This window comes from Merops nubicus, unplaced genomic scaffold (genome assembly GCF_000691845.1).
Source record: "Merops nubicus isolate BGI_N331 unplaced genomic scaffold, ASM69184v1 scaffold2250, whole genome shotgun sequence".
NCBI classification, from domain to species: Eukaryota; Metazoa; Chordata; class Aves; order Coraciiformes; family Meropidae; genus Merops; species Merops nubicus.
In genome coordinates this window covers 37,467-45,298 of record NW_008584634.1, presented here as the reverse complement: position 1 = coordinate 45,298, position 7,832 = coordinate 37,467, and positions in this window count along the sequence as shown.

Sequence of the window (7,832 nt, the reverse complement as noted above, 5' to 3'; positions counted from 1 at the left end):
ATGTTTCGTGGAGTTTTAATGTTTTTAATTCCTTCAGTTGAAATAAATGGTCTCTGCACTGTCCAGAGATAGCAGCTTTTACTGCATGAAACATTTCTCATCTGACTGAAAGTAACAGTCTGGGACTTGAAAGATGGGTGTGGTTTTTTTTTTTCTTTTTTAGGGGAATGATTTTCAGGAGGATTCTGTGCAGTGAATATGACCATCCACTGAACTGCCTGATGCTACTACCTCGATGCTATCCTTCTTCATATTGTCTTCTTACTTCCCTGAGCAGCAGCAGAAAGTGAGTTTTAACCAATGCATCTGGAAAACTGCACTTTGAATAAGATACATCAATGCACAAGGGTTCTGCCACATGCTTCTGTTACTCAGGGATTTCAGCTGAGGACAGCAGCATCAAAGGAATTAATATTTTAAAGTAACAGTTGAAGGATGATTATAAACACAGACTCCATCTGTTTACATGCTACTGTGAAAGCATACATGGTTTCTTTAAAAGCCAGGAAAAAATAAAGTCAGCTTCCTTTAAAAGTTGTGTTTAATTAATGCTGGCTTTGGCACCTGAAGGCATTGGGACAGCTTGGAAAAAGGTACTAGAGGTGTGAACTAGTGAGAAGTAGAAGATGGTGATACTGCTGAGAGGGCTTGAAAGCTGGACTGCTCCAGGACTGCCTCTGGGGTAAGTGACAAGGAATGGGTGACTGCAACATCTGCCTGGTAGAAGAGAGCTCAGACTTGGGTTTACAGGCATTAACCAGGTCAGGGTTAAAAAGAGAAGTGGGGTGAGAAATAGTTATTTCATGCCAGGTCCTGGAAAGAGTTAGCAAAGGCCTGTCCTCTGGCCCCGTGGATTAACTAGTGATGAGCTGACAGGTCACTCATTGCTGGGAGCAGGGAGAGAGAAGAATCTTTAGGAGATGTGGACTGAGCTGAGCAGGCCCTCTGCAGTCTGCACAACAGCATGAAGATGAGCAGTGGCATTGGGAAAGAACTTTTACATTCAGATCTGAAACTTCTGATTAACAAGTAGGAAAACGAATTTTCTTGGTTTGTTTTTAAACCTGTTTTTCTTTTTTTTTTTTTTTAAAGTGAATTTGCATAGCATGTCTAGCACAGACAAATAAGGGGAGAGGTATTACCCAAAACACTGAGGTATATTCTATTCCCTTGTTACATGTTTACAACTATGACATGATTTGTCCTTTGACATTAATGGGGCTCTTTTGTGCATGAAAGAAGTTGGTCACAGAAAGTTTAGCTCATGTCTGGACAGGACAGAAATGAATATCTGGTATTAGAGCAGGCTGAGATATGCAGTTTTCTCTGATTTCAGTCCTAGGCAATATCCAGAACTTTTTTTTGTTTTTTTTTTTTTTTTTAAAGTGAATTTGCATAGCATGTCTAGCACAGACAAATAAGGGGAGAGGTATTACCCAAAACACTGAGGTATATTCTATTCCCTTGTTACATGTTTACAACTATGACATGATTTGTCCTTTGACATTAATGGGGCTCTTTTGTGCATGAAAGAAGAAGTTGGTCATAGAAAGTTTAGCTCATCCCTGGACAGGACAGAAATGACTATCTGGTATTAGAGCAGGCTGAGCTATGCAGTTTTCTCTGATTTCAGTCCTAGGCAATATCCAGGGAAGGTTGTGAAAATAATCTTGATTTGATTTTGTAGTGCTTCATCCTGTTAATGCTGCCCTGGTGTTCTGGGTGACACTGCTGGTCAATGACTGCTGCCTTCTGTTGACAATTTTTGCCCCATGAATAGATCAGAAAACCCTGAAAATTATTCTACTCTCTGTTTGACTTCAGGGGACAAGCCTTACCTATGAGGCCTGATCCATCTTTCAAGGATTCCTCTCTTAAATCATCTCCTGGCAATGAATTCTTTCTGCCTGTAGATCTGTTTCAGCACCTTCTCCACAGATCGTTTTCTTTTTTGCTTATGTACCATAGAGTAAAATTTGATCCAGCAATTTTCAGTATTCAGCTTCCTCAAGGGAATATTATTACATGTCAGGCTCTTTGATCAAAGGATGTACACAATGGCATAATACATATTTTTATTGGTTACATTTTACCATTAAAATGCTTGATTCTACTTGACTCGTGTTGTAAAGTAAAATATACCTGTTAATTGGTAACTGGAGGCAGCGCCGTAGGCATCTGTGAATGATTTCTGTTGAGTAACTCCCGTTGAAAAAATTAATTACTATGTATCCCCTGTCCACTTCAGTAACAATCTCTGACTTTCATGTGCAATAGTATAGTTGAAACTTTTTGATAACTGCCCAGTAAAGGAAGAAATGGTGAACAGTGGAAAAAAGAAACTTTATTTCCAGTTGTGAACCTTGGAACGAACTGCAAACGTTAATTGAGAGTAGCCTCAGGGTGATGAAGAGCATATGATCTATATTTTACAGGTAGAAATACTGAGATGTAAGAAGCTTAAGTAATTTTCACAAGGTCACAAAGAAAAAAAAAAACAAAAATAGAATCTTGAACTTCTTGAACTTCTGATTTTCTGATTTCAATTGTGCATTTCCTCAGGACTGTCCTTCCTCCTCTTTGTACACAATTAGCTTTAGGCATCTGAAATTTTTTCAAAAAATCAAATACAGCAATCCAAAGGGTGCATCTGGGCACGTGTAATACATTTCTATAGTAGTGGGGCTTTTGAAGGAAGTGTTATTAGAAGGTACAGTCACCTTCTGGGTGACCCTTCAGGCATGGAGCTGTGTGGAAGGGTATGGATTTTCCATTCTGGTTTTTTTTTCAGTCAGTGGAAAACATAGATCAGTTTTAAGTATGCCCTGAAGTGTGCCACAGTCTGTTCAGGTGTCCCTTATGAATCTCTACAGGGGAGAGCTTGTGCTAGCCAATGATGCAGTCCCAGATTTTTTTGTCTGTTTCTGAACCATCTTCTTGTACATTTGTGAATGTTGCAGTGTAGGCCAAATTTTGAGAAAAATGAATAACAGCTTTGTTTTTACATTGTGGGTAAAGCATTGTTTGCAAAAGTTCCCCTTGGCTGAGGCTAATTATTGATAACAAGGTAGAATACTGAAGTTGGATGATAATCCTGAGAGCAGATTTTTTATGGGGTGAGAGAAACACAAATTCATTTAATGCAACATCTACTGCAACTGCACTATGTAGGAGATAACTGCCTCCAGGGTAAGCTCTAGTACTAGAAAACCACATACAACTCCACAAAAGAAAACACCAAACAATAATGGATGAAGAGGCACGTGATGAGCTTTACTTTAAGGTTCTGTGTGTGCTGTGACAGTTTAACCTGAGCTGCAGCTCACTCTACTCTACAGCACACCTAAGGCTTCACTGAAGCCTGGTAAAGTTAAAAAGGGTGTTTACAAATTCTACTTCTCTTTCAAGTTCCAGTCATCATCAGAAGACCTACTTAGGTCGTGTTCACTGTGAATTTCTGCACTTCTGAGTCACAGATCTGATGCATTATGACTGAGTATGTATTGTCATAACCCAGATGAAAATGGGTCTTAAAAAGGTTCTCCCACATAAGGTCTCCTTGGCAACAGTTGTTTAACATTTTCCTGAAAGTGATCAAAGAAATCTTTGGTACTAAATCTGTATCAATAGTGCTGTTTGTTGTGTAAGTTTGGGGGGTGGTGTAATTTATTTATTTATTCATTTGTTCATTCATTTATTAATTTATTTAAAAACAAACAAAAAAACCCCAACGAAACAACACACACACACATAAAACCAAATCAAAACAAAACACAAAAAAACCCAACCAACCAACCAAACAAAAACACAAAAAAACCCACCAAACACAGTGAAAAAAAAAAAAAAAAACAGACCCAGAAGGGTAGGGAGGAAAAAGACACTGTAAAGAGGGCTGAATCCCTTTCCATTCTTTTCAGCCACTGGTGCAACTGTTTACCCCCAGTTATAGATTAATTTTAATCTTGAGAGCAAATTTCATTGCCAAAAATTGTCTGTAGGTAATCTGCAAACCAGCCACTGTGAGGCTAGCTTTATAGTCTGGTATCACAAGATCCTGACATCTCTATACACAGGGAGGTGATATCAGTGTTTGGAAAATGTACTGGCACTTTCTTACACTGATGTGACTCTTGCAGCATTTGCTTTGCAAGCCAGGTACAGAGAATTTCTGTGCTGTGGCTCCAGTAGAACCCTGCTGCTGCCAGGACTGCTGTAACTGAAAGAAGTATTTTCCTACAAAGAAAATTTTCTTACTGCTCTTTGTGCTTTGTTGGGGCTGGGATTGCTCTAGATAAACTTTTCTGGCTTTGCTAAGCTTTTACTGATGAGCTACTCACTCTGGTGTTGTTAGGAGGAATGTAAATAGGACAACTTATGAATCTTGACAGCCGTGAACTTTACATGAGTTTGAAAATGAGCATTTAGGCTGTGAATTTGATGGGATAAGAAGGTCTAGTAATCTTTTTGTTCTACATGAACCACTTAGTGTATGAGATTGTGGCCCATGTCCAGGGTTGCTAGGAATGATGGTACTAATCATTTATTTCTTTGTTTTAAGGCTGCTTTTGTATAAATCTGTTTATAATGTGTGACTCCTCACATTCCTATGGCATTAACGACTGCAAGGCTACAAGCACAAGTGGATACCTGTTGTTCAGCCACTGAAATACCTTTGCTACTAACATTGCTTTGCAGATAAGGGGCCTCTCAACAGAGCCCTGTGGAAGCAGTAGTTTCAGAAGCAGAGACAGACAGGTGCCCTATCAGAGTTACTGAGATGATAATATCTTTCACTGATAGCCACAGGGCAGCACTGCTTGGAATGGCCTAGGTAAAAAATGGTACCAGTCACTGAATAAAACAGGAGCACACGTAACTTGCTCATGTTATGCCCTAAAATGCTGTGGAAACACCCAAAAAGCCTTTTTTCCCTGCTTGTCAAGCTTGCTGTTGGTTTTGCATATGACTTCAAGAGAATTACTCTTTGCTCCTCTGTCTTAACTGAGAATGTGTGAAAATGTACTCAGTGTCACATGCTGTGATGACACTTCTTAGTCCAGTGGTGAATGCAAACCAGTTTCCAGAAGCATGGAAAATGAGGGACTAAGATCCCTGGCAGTGTGTGAGTATTGGAAAGACTGGAAGCTTGTGACTGCTGCCTTACGCAGTACTTCAGTCTTGACTTGCAGGTGATCAGACCACACATTTTCATTGTGACCCAGCTGTGAATTTGAGCTGGAGCCCCTGGAGGTGAAGGGCTGGCCTGTTAACTCACACACTGTGTGCTGCTGCCCTTGCCAGCACGCTGCTCTGCAAGCAGCTGCTCTAGGACAAAAGGCCAAAGGGAAGCACTTCAGTTTTGCCCTGGTCCTTTCACCTCTCTGAGTCACTGGAACGTACTGGAGTGCATGGCAAACTACTGGCAGTCTCTCCAGTGCAGAACAGGCTGTTCAGTTGTCTTGAACTGAAATATGAATCATCTCAGTCCCAAATTATTTTAATCCAATCAGTCATCTGTTTTAAAGGGTGTAAAGAGACAGCAAAGCGGAAAGAATGACTGCCAAGTAGAGGATACAGGACACAAATAAAGCTGCTAAAATGCCATGAACTAATAATGTTTTATTCCAGATGCCTTTGGGGTTACAGTGTGAAACACTTGGAGAGGTATTCAGGTGAAATGGATTTTGTAGGCTTTCCCCTGAACATTTTTTATAGTCTCAGTGGAGGTGAAGGGAGTACACACAAGAGTTTTGAAGTGCTCCCAAACAAATTCTCCTAATTAATATGTGCTTTTCAAGCCTCTTGTAAGTAGACAAGCATGAGCAGCTGTGGTTCTTTTTATAGATACAAACTAATCTGTCGTACACGTTGAAGTTGAAGGATATAAAGAACAACATGCTGTGGATTCATAAGGCTTTTCTAGCCATGGAATTATTCTTTTTATACCTTCTAAAAGTGGAAGAGAATGCAGCAGATTGCAGAATATAGTCTTCAGGAGTAGTACTTGGGAAGAAAATGATGACAGGAGCAGAGGATCTAGCTCTTAATGAAACATACTGTGCACTTCTTATTAACATATGAAACAGCATGTGTGAGTTTTGACCTGTTTTCTTGACAGGTTCAAACCTTTTGTGACCCATAGGAAGTGGGCAGCATTCACTAGCATTTATTCCCAGTCTTCAGTAGTGTGAATAGCCCTCCTGACACAGAATGGGAAGAATTACATCCTTCATGTTTTTAAATAATTTTAAAAGCCTGAACAATAACTCATACCAAAATTTCTAGATTTGCTTAATATCTTTGAACATACTTCCTGTCTGAAGATGATATACTTTGTCTCTTCTTTCTCCTTATTGCTAGCTGCATATATTATCAATTTAATATTATCCTCTGTCTGGAGACAATGCTTGGTTGTGATAGGTGAAGAGAGGAACTGTAACAGCTCCTTTCCATTCTAATGCCTACAGTTTTATTTAAGTAAAAGCATCCTGGATTTTGAACAGTTTGTTTCTTTTGGCAGTTTATTACTAACCTGGATGGCCCACTTTTTTCATGATCTAAGATTAGACTGCTGCAGAATTTATTATCACCTCTGTTTTTAGTTTTAATAACCTTCCTTTCAATAAACCTCAATTTGAGGTAAGTTTCCAAGAGTTTGCTCCAAAACAGTGCCCCTGATCTTGTGGAACCACTGGTTTCTTTTTTTCCCCCTCAAAGGAGTAAGCTGGTTACATTATTATTGATTTTCTGGCTTTTTCTGATGTGATATAAGGAAGAACTGATTTACTTAGGACAAAATAGCTTGCTGAGTTCCCTCTGTTATTGCAAGCAAGGGGAGAGCTACTAGAAGGCCCGTGGGGAAGAACTGTTCCAATTGCTCTTCATGCTGTGTGCTTTTGGGCTCAGAAGGTATATATTCCCACTGGGGACTGACCTCTCCTCCTAACTCTTGTGATGTAGACCGCTATGCATTGCAAATAAATTTTGGCCATTTATTCTTATGTGCTAGAAGGAGCATCAGGGAAAAGCAGAAAATCACTGTTTCACAGAATTCTTTTCATTTGGGGGAAATAAGTACAATCTCATAGTCATTGTGGGGAAAAAAACAACAACAACTCAGCTGTAAGAATGCTGCTGTTTAGAGAAGAGAAAAATAAAATGCTAACGTGAGGATGGTGTGGATTCCACACATCTCTAGAACAACTATTTTTGGAGAACTAACACTTATCCTCCCAAGACTTACTTTAGAAAGCACATCTAAAGGTAAACCAATTCAAAGTTATTGACTCACCCATAAGACATTTCAGTACAAACACTGCTTTGGTTTCTTCATTCTTCTCATGAAACCTGGTAAAGGAAAGTTGGAAGGAGTTTCCTACTGTTTTCCTATAGGTCTGGGTAGGTTAGCTGAGAATGGGTTAAATGAGTTTCTGAAGTGACTGTTGGAAAAAGAGGCTAAGTATGGAAAGGATAATAGCCTTGTCCTCGCTGTTACTCCTTTCTCTTCCTCCAGAATCTCAGAAATGGGATTTTAGAATAAAGTGAGGGGAAAATATGTCATTAATGAAAGGGAGCAGTGAATGTGTGATTAAGTTTTCATTTGGTTGAGCAACTTCACAGTAATGAAGAAACCATCATCAGGAAGTACTGGCCAGTTTTGAATCTCATATTTCCCTTTCCTCTCAAGTTAATCCTAGGAGGCTTGTAAGGGAAAATCTGTGCAGTGCTGAGATATACTTGAGCAGAGTAAAATCCAAGTGAAAGAAATTGTTTCATGAGCTGCATAAAGAAGAAATAATAAAATTACAGTGTGAATCGCATCGAGAAGTGAC